A 13,420-nucleotide genomic window follows, 5' to 3' on the forward strand; every position below is an offset into this window, starting at 1 on the left:
CATACCACTGCATAAAAAAAATAAACAGGAACAAAGTTAATGCTGCTTGTGTAACTTGTTTTTCACCATCTGAACAAAGTGTTTGTGTGTTTTCATACCTTCACTTCAACACTGCTCTCTGTGGTGGATCAGACTCATAAATCCCCCATTTCCATGTGTACAAGGCAAATTCTGGCTGTAGTTATTCATAGATATGCCTTTGTTTTATAACACAAGAATAGGGTGCTGTAATTTCAGACATTGCTTTGCTGCTGAGTCCAACTCTCCAAAATCAGAATAAAAGCATCATTTCTGAAAACCAAGTTTCCTATAAAGCAGAAGAACTCAAGTTTTTGTCTCGCCTGTGAGACTTCAGCTTCCACTCTCATAAACACTTGGAACAGTTAAATATTGAAATGGAGAGGAAGCAGAGGATGAAGGTTGTCCCTCTCCTGCTATTTAACAGGTTCCCTTACTGCTTTGGACCACAGGAGATGACCAGGCATTATAAATAAGGGCTCATAGGGATATAAATTTCATGCTAACACATTTTTTCAGACAGCCTAGTAAAGGTAATGTTATCTTTGTGCAGGAAGAAATAACTAGACAGACTTAATTCCCCTTAAGGCATTACTCACATTCTGTTTCCAAATTATTCAGTGCCTAAAGAGAAATACAAACAGTCAGTAAAGATTTGAGAGCTCATGTGAGAAATTACCTTCAGCTGAACAACTAAATCTGGTTCTAGCTAATTTGCACAGCCTTAGTGGTCACTTTTCTGCTGCTTTGGACCTTCCTCCTGCTGCCTCTTCCAGTGATAGAAAAAAAAAAGAGAGGTGAAAAAGAGCCAAGTTCATTATTCGTAGCTCTGAATGTCACAAGATCATTTCCAAACTGCAGATTATCACATCATCACTTCAGCTTCTAGAAACTCATTTATTTCTGACCTGTTTTGCATTTCTGACCTGCTTTGCTATTTATGTAAAAAAGATGAATACTGTTGCCTTAGCTGCCACTACTCCTGTGTATCTGTGCCTAATATATATTCCAGTTTCAATTATTATCATGAACCCTCAGATTATAAAGATTTTGTTTCACATGAGAAGTTTTATGCCCATATTTTTTTATTTATTGTGCAAGTTGAACTATGCAGGGACTCAACTAACTGTACACCTATTTTCCTGGAATAACCATGGCAACTGAACATACCCCACACTGCACAAACCCAGCTCTTGAACACCATCTCCCACCAGATCTTCTTCAACTAATTCACACGTCACCAGGACACTTTCAGGGTGCAAATAAACCATGTATCATGCTTGAACATGCTCTGATATTGTACCACTGACTGCCAGGAGAGTCCACCTAAAGCCATGAAATTCAAAGATATCTCCAGCCCAGGGCACTCGAGCAGCACCTGAATTAACCATGCAAAATAAGACCTCTGCTCATTTGTGGCAAATTGCAATAATGGAAACTAATTGTTCTTTTTCTGTTAATGTCTATGTAAACAATCCTGACTAGGACTGACTAGAGTAACTCTTTCAGCTTTTAATTTTTTGTGACATTCAAGAGAGGCTCAAGAGAAAAACCCCTCCTGATAACAACAAAAATTGCAATGCTGCCTTCATGTGCACCTGTTTTTCACACGACTGAAAAGGCTTTTCTCCTGTTCAAGGTTATGCCCTTACATCTGGCAAAACCAAAAGAGAATTGCTGAGCAGGCTGAGCCATTAGGATGAAAATCCCATCTTTTGAACAATGCTGATACTTTGCCTTTATCACTCTATTGATTGAGCAGGGCTGTGTGATTTACCCGTGTTGGGTTTAGTTGCCTGACAGATGAAATCCATGCCAATCAAACAGCATTTCTTAAGAAAAATAGCCATTAGAAATAAAATACTCCAATACAATATTTTGGTTGTCTAGAGAGGTAGAAACCTAGAAGAGTTAGGAAGTAGCAGGAAATGAAATGCCAGAATTGCTGAGTCAGAAGCCTTTCCTAGTGCCCAGCTCATGTCAAGGAGCTCCCGTTCCTGCTGCAGGGCCAGGATGGGTGACAGCAATGGGGGAGTGGGAAATTGGGAAAATTGTCCTTTGACATCAGTGCCCAAAGCCTCCCTGTTACTTTAACAGCTTGGCTGCCTCTCTAATTAGCTGAAAAGACACAGGCTAGAGGTCAATTAGCCCAGGAGTCAAAGGCTAATTGCACACTTGTCTTTGGCAGCCCAGCTGGGAGAAGCTGCAGCCACTGGCTGGCAGAAGTGCTCTGCCAAAGCTGGACAGGGCATTGAGAACGAGGAAGAGGAGGAAGAAAGAAGTGGGAGTTATTGCTGGGTTTCTTTTTTCCTTCTTGTGGAGTTCAGTTACACTGGGAGTTGAACTAAGCATGACTCATCTTGAAGGATTATTTTAAAATGAGATAGATTCACAACTCAAACCAATCTAATGACAATTCTTCTCTCTGCCTGAGGAGGCTGAATGCTGAATGCCTGAGGAGAGCTTCCACCTTCACAAAAGGGTTCTAATCATCATTTTTGCAACTTTAAGGAATTATAATATTTCCATTTTTCTTAGGAAATCAAACATTTACTGGAGGAGAAACTATAACTTGAGTATTCCGTTCTCATTAGGTACCTGCAAGCTTTATTGTCGAGATCCAGACTAAGCCAAGAGCAAGGTAGACCAGGCTGGACTTGAAGAACAATTAGCAAAAAACCCCATAGGGGTAGAAATAGGTCCCAGAACTCTGATTGTTCCTTTAGAGTGAAATTGATACAGTGAAACCATTTTAACAGAAGGGTTTCAGAGCACTGAAAGCAATATCCTGTGAGTCTGGTGGGTTGAGCAATAAATGCTGGAGTGCCCTAAATGCTGACTTGTTGCATTTTTCCCTTGATTTTGACCTCAACATCTTTTCCCAGCTGAATTTATTTGGCAGGCTCAAGCAGTCTCAAGCTGAACAATACTTCATTTTTCCAGGAATTTGCTATCCAATGCAGTTAAACATATTTTGCCATATTCTATATAATTCTCTGGAGTTTGTAAATGCTTAACTTGCCTGGCAGGTCCCAGACATCGGTAGAAGGATGGAATTGTCTCCACCACAGCAGGCTCTTCTCTTGGGGAGAGCACTTTTGGGATACTCCAGGAAAGGGACATTTTCATATTTCTGCTGGGGTTTCTGGCTGGTTTGCTCTGTGGGGATTTTTTGGGTAGGGCTTCCCCTGCATGGTTTTGCATCAAAACTGGGTGTCTCTGTTGGCACCATTCCTTTGCCTGTTAAAGAAGCAGGGGATGTAATTGGGAGTCCTGGTCCCTGTGCTGTGTAAAGCACAGATTATCCATTGTAGTTTAGAATCAAGGAGCTTCCATGCCTTCAGTTTTGCCTGCTGAGAGTTTTGATCAGTTCAGCATTAAGGAATGGCCAAGGTTGGAAGGGACCTCTGGAGTTAACAGCGAGGAAGAAATGTTCTGTAAGACCTGCCAGGTTTCCCCTTCCCTTGTTTTCCTGTATGATTAGCAAAGTTCAGTGCCTCCAGACTGGCATGAAGGTGTTTAATGTCAGAGCTTAATAATACAGCATACATTAAAAGTATAAATACAACATTTTTGCAGCTTAGAGAAAATATTTGCCCAAGACAAGTTAAAACTATGTAGCCATATGATCTCCTGTTTTGCTGGATATAAAATGACCCTGTAAAGCCTTCTGACATTCTCCTTGAAGCTGAGGATTGAGGCTATGACCTTTGCAAAGCCCTCCAAAGAGCCTCCCAGGCAGCCAACTCTTACAGAGAAGGTTTCATTAGATGCCAAAGACTTTTTTGATAAACGTGATGGCACAGTTGCCCTCTCTCATGAAAAATGGGCAACATCAGTTCTTGTTATTTGAAAGAAAACCAGCTGTTGGAGCTGAATGACTTCAGAAAACTTGTTTTATAATTTGAATCCAACCTTCAACTCAGGAAGTTTTAATTTACTGCGAGGAGGGGGAAATTATCATAAGGGACTCAGAGAGGCTGTGGAGTGTCCATCCCTGGAGTTACTAAAACATGACTGGAAAAGCCTCAAGCAAACCTGTCTGGCTGGATCCACTTTTAGTAAGTCTGGGTGACCTCTAGAGTCCCCTGCCAAACTAAATGATGCCATCAGCTAAAGCTGTCACCCTTCTTCCTCTGCATTAGCAGAGCCAGGGAGGGAAAATCTACCTGCAGCTGTTGAAGTTGCCAAGGATGGCTGAACTGCAGTAAAGGAATCTGTCAAAAGTAGGACAGGACAGGATGGGACAGATCTGAAACCCAAAACTAGACACTGCAGATGGCAACTGTCAGAAAGGGAGGGGTTTCCACCCAGCTGGAAATAGCTGTAGTACAGACATTGGAGAGAGGTTATCAGCCTCCAGGGTAGCTTTGACTTCATGCTGTCACTGCCAAGGTACAAGCCTGGTTTGCCAGTGTGTCCATATTGGTTTTTAATTGCTCTTTGCATAGGTGCAGGAATGAGCTGTTACCAGACTGAAAGCAAAAGGGAGCACGGGAAGGAAAGGGAGTCCAAATCTCTGTATGGTGGGTTTGTGGCAGAGGGATCTGCATCTGCTGCTCAGGTGCATCCTAAAGGCACAAACTCATCTGTGCCAGACACACACCACCACTTCTCTGGTGGGGTTGCATCGTGTGGTTACTGAAGAAGGAAAGGAAATTACCACATGCTGCCAGTTAAACAAATAAAAGTCATTCTGCTGCAGATGGGGACTTAAACCTCCTCCCTGTGTTTGTCATTAGGATTGGATAAAGCATTGCCTGTAAGCAGAGCCCTGCAATGAGCAGAAAGGGAATCAGCCCATTCTAAACAAACACTGCTGAAGGCCTCAAGCACTGTCTGCAAAGTAACTTGAATGCTTGAGAAGGCATTCCTGTGGGCTGCTTGCTTAAATAGCAAAAGAAACCAACTCTCAAGAAGAAATGAAACAATCTATTTGATAAAAGACAGCATTCAGTAAATAAACTTATGCAATAGCACAGCAAATAATCAGGAAGATCACAATGTAAATATCAGTCGTATTTCTGTTTATTTTTCTCCCTTTTTGAGATCTCTTTTCCTCTCCCAAAGCCTTTTTTCCATTCTTTAGTATGCAGCAGACAAAGCCTTAGATCCCTAGGCTTTGGCAGAGAAGCCACAGTCTCATTTTTCTGTTAAGAGCATCATTTCTGGTTCTGTCAGCCCTTCGGTCCTGAACATGCCAGCCCAGAGCCATTCATTTCTGCAAAGTCATTTTGGGTTTTTGAAGGTCCTTTGTGGTAGCCCTGAGCATCCCCCTGGGCAGCGTTTCCATGCTGCAGCCCCGTGGAATTCCTTGCTCCCTGGTCAGTCCATTCCATCCCTCCCATGCCATGGCACTGAGATCCAGCTGCCTGGCCAGCAGCCACCTCAGTGACACTGCTGCTCCTCACACCTGGAGGGGCTGCTCCTCCTGGCCTCACTGCTGGGCTGCCAACCTGGCAACCTTCTCATCGTGCAGGAGATGAAACTAAAGGCTTTTCCCGCTTCGTTTTTTTAGGAGAAATGTGCTTTTATCAATAAGATGCTGTCATTAGCAGTACTATCCATCTGCATCCAAGTGTAATTTCCCCAGGTAGGAACCGTTTTCCAGCTGGGGATTGCTGGAATGTGGCTCATTAGAGCTGCTTCTTGCACACCCAGAGGTCCCTGTGCTGGTGGTGGGAAGAGATTCCAGCAGTGCTGCTCCCACTGACAGTCACAGCACAGAGCAGGGATAACACACACTCACTGCTTTTATTGCCCTGCTAATTGTGAAAGAGAGATGATTAAGGAGCAGTTTTGCTCCTTCTGTTAGTTCAACCCCACTAAATCCAGTGAGAGTGGCAGAACAAGCACCAATTCACACACATTGGAATAATTTCATAACTGCTGTCTTCTAGAAAGAGAATCACAGCTGCTCAGGGGAGAAACAATCATGGCCATTTTGCTCAGTGAAATACTTGTGGAAAATTCAGCTGTCAATGATATTTTCCCCCTGTGAGTGCCCACAGTGGTGTTCAGGGCAGCCCTGCCCATCCCCAGGGCAGGCAGGGCACTGAGCCCTCAGCTCTGTTCACAAGGAGCTCTAAAGCCTGACCAGAACACACCTGCCAGCTGGACATCTGCAAGGTCTAGGCAAAGAAAATTAGTGAAAAAGAAACCCAATATGAAAACATTTCTGTGAGGAAGGAAATTAAAAGCAGGGAGGGCTTCTGTGTGTTTATTACTAGGCCTTGTTTTTACCTCCCTGTTTAAATAAATCTCCTTCATGTGTCTCAAAAAGATTATTTGAAGAAAGATTCTGAAATGGGGCTGCTCTCACAGAGCAAATTCCCAGGCCTGGTGGGCTAAAGTCTGGGGAGGAGGCAGAAGGGGCTCACAGGAGCACTGTGAAACCTGAGTGCAAAAGTGCACGAGTGCCCTCAAGCACAGCCAGAGCCTCCTGTGACCCCCAGAGGCTAAAGAAGAGTAGATTCAGCTTCTGAGAAGGTTGTTTGATGCTCTTAATCCCAGCTCCCAGGGTCAGGGTCTGTGGGGACTGTCCCAGCTGGTGCCTGGGATGTCACCAAGGCTGGGGTATTTCAAGGCATTTCAGTCCAGAAAAACCAACTGTGGGATGACAGAAACGTTTAATGGCTCCTTTTCCACTCAGGCACAGAACCTATCAGCATTCCAGCTTTTCCCACATTGCTTTGCCATCTGTCTTAGCAGGGAGCTTCCCAGGAATTTTGCAGCAATGGATGGGATGCTCTCACACCAGTGCAAAGGCAGGACTGGGAAGTTTGAAACATTCCCTGAGGTCTTTAGGACAGCTCTGAACCTGGCAGGCCCAGCCTTGGGATGTGCCCAGCTCTCCTGCTTTGTCCATATGATCACTGGAACCAGATTTAACTGGAAGGGGAAAAAATGAAGAGGAACTTTTCAAAAGGCTTGTTCTGGACAAGGAACTGTCCAGGGCTTGTTCTTTTTTTAGTTTGTTTTTTTGGCCTCAGAGTTAAGTAGCACAAGAAAGAATTCCTGTAAACAAGAGAGATGTGGCAGATTCAGATACAGCATTTTTTTACAAATCTTTTTTGGGTTTTGCCTTATGGAATTTGTATAAAAATGGACAGTGGTGCTTAACTTTCTGAGCTACTGTCTGGCACTGAAGCCTGGGACATGAATCCAAAATCCCAGACTCTCAGGCTGCCACAGGGAGCAGAATGCCCTGGTGTGGACACTGGCACTGAGGGACAGAACCTCCCTGCACCCGAGTTTCCAGCACTCCAAACCAGCTCCTTTCCACATGCACACACAGCTCTGTATTGCACTTTAAACATGCCCAAAGGACAAACCTGGATCTACCTTTGCCTCCATAAGTGAGTCCCAGCCATCCTTACACAGCACATCCCCTCACTCACATAAACAACCAAACGAAGGAATGAAAAGCTGCAAATCAATCAAGCTATTTCCCTGAAGACTCTGAGAGAAGAAAGCAAGAGAAATTGTAAAGGATATTTCTGTTTGGGGGCAGCTGGACATTATCATGATGAGGCCATGCAAACATATAAATATCTGAGATGAGAGTGAAAAAGATGAAATTAAATGAAGTGGATGGAAATGTTTGTGCTGTCATTAAGATGAAGGAATGAAGTTGTGGGTACAACAGAAATGATTCATTAAATCAAACCCATACCCTCAGCATCCTATTTACTATCCTCTCCACCAACCTGCCCAGGCCTTGCACTTCATTTCTTATGTGACAGCACTTCCCACTTGAACACTGATACAGATATTTACTGCCTAATAAAATGCTTCTATACATTTTAATTAAAGGCCTGTGGCTACAAGTTGTATTTATAAAAAATGCATTAATTTCTCTTCTATATATGACCAATTTCATCCCAGAATGAAGCTCCAGGCAGTTACTGCATTTAAGCACAACAGAATTCTGATTCTTTAAGTCAGACCTGTCTGATTTATCAATATTCTCCAAATGGTTATTTTCTGCCCCACTATACTTTTAAACTACAGGCACCCAATAAATGTTTAAAATACACAAACAGGAGACTGCAATTATTTTTCTGGTAAAGCATTTCCTGAAGAACAGTAATAATTAGAAACTGTTCCCAAGAAGAAAAGAAAGAAAAGAAAAGAAAAGAAAAGAAAAGAAAAGAAAAGAAAAGAAAAGAAAAGAAAAGAAAAGAAAAGAAAAGAAAAGAAAAGAAAAGAAAAGAAAAGAAAAGAAAAGAAAAGAAAAGAAAAGAAAAGAAAAGAAAAGAAAAGAAAAGAAAATTCCCTTGGAATTTTTATCAGACAGCAAAATTCATAAAATATCTCCTTAAAAAAATCCCTAAAAACTCTAGGACTCTAGGATGTTGTAAGCAAAGGTGATGTGAAATATGCAATTTATGGCATATGGCATCTGCTTTGGAGTTGGAAAAAGCCCTTTTTTGACCAAGGCAATTACAGACTTTTCTAGCAACAGAAACAGCCAATTCCTCTGAAAGGCAGCTTTTCCTCTGTAGGTAGGCACAAGACATCCTTTCAGAACTGGCATCCAGATGGGGTCCAAATTCAAGAGAACTTCTGAAGGAGCCAATACTGTGAGTCCACAGCCCCCAGCCCAGGGTCTGAGGCAGAAATACATTTACAAGTGTTGTGCTCAATATCTGCCTGCAGAAACAAAAGAAGGATTTGGAATTTATCACAATTTACAACTGGACTCCCAAATATTTAGTCTAAAATTGTATTAGTTACTTGTTTGTTGTTAAACAAAGAAGAGCTGAATTGCACCAATGGTTCCATTAGTTTTGTCCTGGTTTTACTGGACTACAGAAGAGACCAAAGGTCAGGGTGCTCTGCATCTGAGGGTTTGGGAAGTTGATTATGGAAAGAAGACAAAATGTTAACAATCATGAGGTAAGTGCAAAGAAGATAAGGTTCACTTATCTCTTCATTGTGCATTCCTGCTTTTATCTCCTCGTGGTCCTTTCCCTCTCTGATCTGCAGAGGTGATCTCTCCACCCTGCTAAATCATCCTTATCAAGCCTCCTGAATGCAATAACCTCTTTGGCACACTACCTATCTTTTAGGATTTGTGTTTAATATATCGTGTTCTTCTTTCTTTTCCCCTTCCTAGGAGGTTACTCCAGAGCTCAGGGTTGTTGGATTACTGATTGATTTCACAATTACTTTGTGCTGTAGGTTGTTTTCATCTGTGTGGCCAAGTGGTGCAAAGAGTAAAAAGGGAGAAAATATCCCTTTTTCTTTCCTCCCTCTCTCTCACACACATATAGACAGAGATTATTTAATTATGCACACACTAATTCAGATTGGAAAAACATCAGCTTTCCTGATATATTTACAAAACAGAAGAGAATTCTGCACATAGCAGATTCACCATCAGAGAGATGAACTTAATCTCCTCTCTCCATGCTGCTGCAGTGTTTTAGGATAAGTTTGCTATACCTGTGGAATTAAGGTTGTCTCCCAAGCACCAGCACTCAGGTGTACTTTTAAGAAGTACAAAAATCTTGCTAAAAACCACAGTGTTGGTTGAGGACACCCCTGAAAAGGGAACTCCTCCATGCTGTAATTTGTAAGTCAAGGCATGTCCAAAATTAATGCTCAATCCACTTTAAAAGCGTTTTCTCCTCTTGATTTAGGGCAGGTTTATACAAAAGTCTCACATGAGTGTGGGAGTGGGCAGCAGCACTCCAGGGACAGGGATGTGCCCATTGCACCATGGCTCTGTCCCTGCACTTCATTATAAACAGGGCCAAGCAGGGATGCTGAGGATTGGAGAGGAAAGGTCAGGGTGACTTCCCCTGATGGAGACAGGGATCAATACCTGGCTGGGCCAGACAAAAAAGCTGGTTCTCTGCAGAGAAACCAAGATTTCACACTGCAGCTAGTTACTGAAAATTGATATTGAATGTTCCCAGCAGGAATATTTTTCTTGTTAAACACTTAATTGGGAGTCATAACATCAAAAACAACAAAGTGGCTTTTATTTGGATTCTTACACAGGTCAAAAATAGATACTGATTTTAAATTTTAAAAAATCCTTTTCACCAGAAACTTGTTTGTATTTTCAAACTATTAGCACAGAACAGCTAAAACAAGCAAAGCAGACACAGCTGAGCAATACATCTGGCTACACTTTCTTATATATTTCTCTTTGTCTACTGAGCCACACACAGGCAGTTGTGTCTAAAGGCACCTTTGTGCCTCAGACTCTTGTGCCATGCTCAGCTCTGGGGCCAGTGAGGCTCTGTGTGTGCTGTGTGACATTCCAGGCACAGGTGAGCACAGGGGCAGGGAAGGGGGGCAGCTCCTCTGCAGCCTCTGACACTTCCAGAGTGCCACAGGGAGCAGAAATGCCCTGGTGTGGACACTGGCACTGAGGGACAGAACCTCCCTGCACCCGAGTTTCCAGCACTCCAAACCAGCTCCTTTCCACATGCACACACAGCTCTGTATTGCACTTTAAACGTGCCCAAAGGACAAACCTGGATCTACCTTTGCCTCCACAAGTGAGTCCCAGCCATCCTTACACAGCACATCCCCTCACTCACATAAACAAACAAACGAAGGAATGAAAAGCTGCGAATCAATCAAGCTATTTCCCTGAAGACTCTGAGAGAAGAAAGCAAGAGAAGCTTTTCCTTTCCTCTTTCTCCCATAAATTCTGTGCCCCTCCTTGCTCAGCCTGGCCTCTCACATTTCTGCAGCCCCATCAACCTCAGCCCTGTTTAACTTTGCTGCTGTTCTGGGTAATCCTTACCTGTTGTCTGATGAGACACATCTCTGCCCTTCCCTCCTTCACAGCACTGATTTTGCACTCTAATATCATTTTAAAGATGTGATTGTCAGCTGAGCAGCTGTCTGTGCAAGAGCACGATATCCCAGCTGAGTAATTTGTTTCCATTTTAAAAAGACACTTAATAATAATGCACTGCACACAGTCCCCCAGTCCAGAGTGACTGGCAGGGGCTTTTTGGAGTGAATCAAAGCTGTTCTTCACAGAGCAGTGACTCCCCACAGCTCCCAGGTATGGAACCTCCCCAGGAGGGAGCCAGTCCTGTGCTTGGGACACTCAGTTCATACCTTTAGACCACTTTTATTCCAATTGTTAATGACTCCTACAAAAAGACATGCAGTGAATTTAGCTGTAGAGCATTAAGGATCCTGTTAACACCAAGCCTGCTCCATTGTAGTCGGTACAAGTAGAGAGTTAACTGAAAAATCAGCTGCCATAAAAACATTTTTGTTGCTATCTGTAGTGCTCACATTTAAGACATCGAAAACAAAACAAAACCAAATAAATAAAACCAACAGAAAACCCGAGGAATGTTTATCTAAAAAAAAAAAAAAAAAAGAACTTCTGGGGGAAAAAAAAGTCACGTATTTGGGTGGAAAAAGAAGAGAGAATCAGTCCTTCCACACACTGGAGGGGTTTTGCCCCCAGAATAAATGTGATATCTGACATCTGGGGCCCATCTGCCCCTGGGGATGGAACACAAAATCAGGAGAGGCCAAAACTCACAGCCTTGCACCATCTGAACACACACCAACAAACACACACTCTGAAATGAAATGCCAAGAATTGCATCAATAGGGGGAATTTCCATGCAATATATTGGGATTTCCTGTACTTTAAAGACAAAAAAGCACTTTGGATTTCCTTGGTATTTATGATAATATAAACAAAGGCTCAACAGCTCACCAGAAGAAATGAATTCTATATCTCCACCTCCACAATGCTATAACTGGTATTTTTTTAATTCATTGACAGCCTTCCTATGTGATTCATTAATAGCATAAGAAATAGAATTTTGGAATTTTTTACCATTTTTGTGTCATGTTCCACAGTGAACTGTAGGGTGGTAATACAAGAATAATTTAGGGATAAATTAGCATAATAATTAGAAGCCTATAAGTCTTTATAATGTTTTTAATATTTATGCTTAATAAATATTGCTCGATTTGTCAGTTTATGCAGTATAAAGTGAACCTTAATGTAAGAAGGTTATTAGCATAAAATTAACATAATGAATAAAAAACAAAACACAAAGGTAATCAAAAATAACAGAGTTTGTTTTCTCTTGCTTCTCTCACAGGACGTACTTTACACCAAAAAATCTGTGTTATGGAAAACAAATTCCATTTAAATTAATTATGAGGTTCTATTATAGTTGTGAAAAATTGATATCTTTTAACAGTTCTTCCAGAAACTGATTTTTTGTCTCTCTCAAGTTTTCACACAGCCTAGCCTCTCAAAGTATGAGATCATTGTGGTCACATGGCTGAGGAAAAATGAATTTTAGAAAAGGACATTTGTCCAATGTGGCAAGACCTTTTTGCTCTGAGCTGAGGAGAGGAGGAAAATGTCACAAAACCAAAAGGACAGACCACAGGTTCATGCCTGCAGACACCAACAAACAGCAGGAGGAGACGACAGAATTATCTGTACTGGGACACCTGTCAGCCAAAGAGTTACTTTTGAACATCTGAAGTTTTAGGAGAATGCAACATTTGAAGGCTGAATTCCACACTCCAAAGCTCATGGAGCCCAAGCTGGACACCAGAGGCCTGACACTCACCTTTGCTGCCTTGTTCAGCTCCTGGTGATGCTCAAGTCTCCCTTTTCCACCTCCTTCAGCTCCAGTTGCCAGAGCTTGTGCTGCACCAGTGAAGCTGTGGTTCCACAACCCCCCTTTGGGATATGGGGAATTGGCCCAGCAGGGCTGGGAGCTGGAGGGAATGGAAAGGCTCCAAACCACTCCTGAAGCTCTCAGAGATGACCTACATCAGGTCTGTGAGGGGAACACTGTGGAGCTGGTTAAACCTGGCTGAAAGGGGCTTCAAAATTCTCCATCCATTTTTTCTTGGGAATAAATGCAAGAGGCAGTCCAGCTTCCTTCTGCTGGCAGAGGCAGAAAGAGCAGCAAACATCTGTGCAGGATAATTCAGCTCTCAGAATGAGGGCTGAGAACAGGAGAGCAGCCCTTGGGAGGGCTTTGGGCAGAGCTGTGGGAGGCAGAGGCTGTGCACAGCCAGCTGCAGGCTCCATGGAGGGGGAGGATTGCCCAGGGCAGCTCCTGCAGGCTCAGCCATGGCCATCCCCCCAGCACTGCCCACAGCACCCCAGCCCTGTCCCCAGGCTTGGAATGCCGTGTGCAAGAGGGGACAGGGACATGTTTGTGTACAGGCCACTCTGGGATGTGCCCCTCTGCTCCCCACGGGCAAAACGTGCAGGAAGCCACGTGTGGACACTCAGTGACTTCACCCTCCACAACTCAACTCTCCCTATTGCTCAAAAAGGGCTCTTGGCACAAGCCCCCGCCCTCGGGTGCCTTTTCTGACCCCTCCTCAATCTCCAGGATGAAAATACAGGTGGAACAAGCTATATTGAAAT

At 43.1% G+C, this 13,420-nt stretch overlaps 1 long non-coding RNA gene across 5 annotated transcripts in view; it reads right to left on the bottom strand.

The window, feature by feature from the left end:
• LOC148222307 (uncharacterized) overlaps positions 1–12,952 on the bottom strand; it is a 43,276-nt gene extending 30,324 nt beyond the window's left edge. For 4 of the 5 annotated variants that reach the window (XR_015806183.1, XR_015806182.1, XR_015806181.1 and 1 more), the window contains exon 1: positions 10,787–10,904. This is a non-coding gene — a long non-coding RNA (uncharacterized LOC148222307). Of the gene's footprint in view, positions 1–10,786; positions 10,905–12,605 lie in introns of those variants that run through there. The other variant, XR_015806180.1, reaches the window with a different exon arrangement.
• Positions 12,953–13,420: the final 468 nt, after the last annotated feature.

This window comes from Sturnus vulgaris, chromosome 12 (genome assembly GCF_052056855.1).
Source record: "Sturnus vulgaris isolate bStuVul1 chromosome 12, bStuVul1.hap1, whole genome shotgun sequence".
In the NCBI taxonomy this organism is placed as follows: Eukaryota; Metazoa; Chordata; class Aves; order Passeriformes; family Sturnidae; genus Sturnus; species Sturnus vulgaris.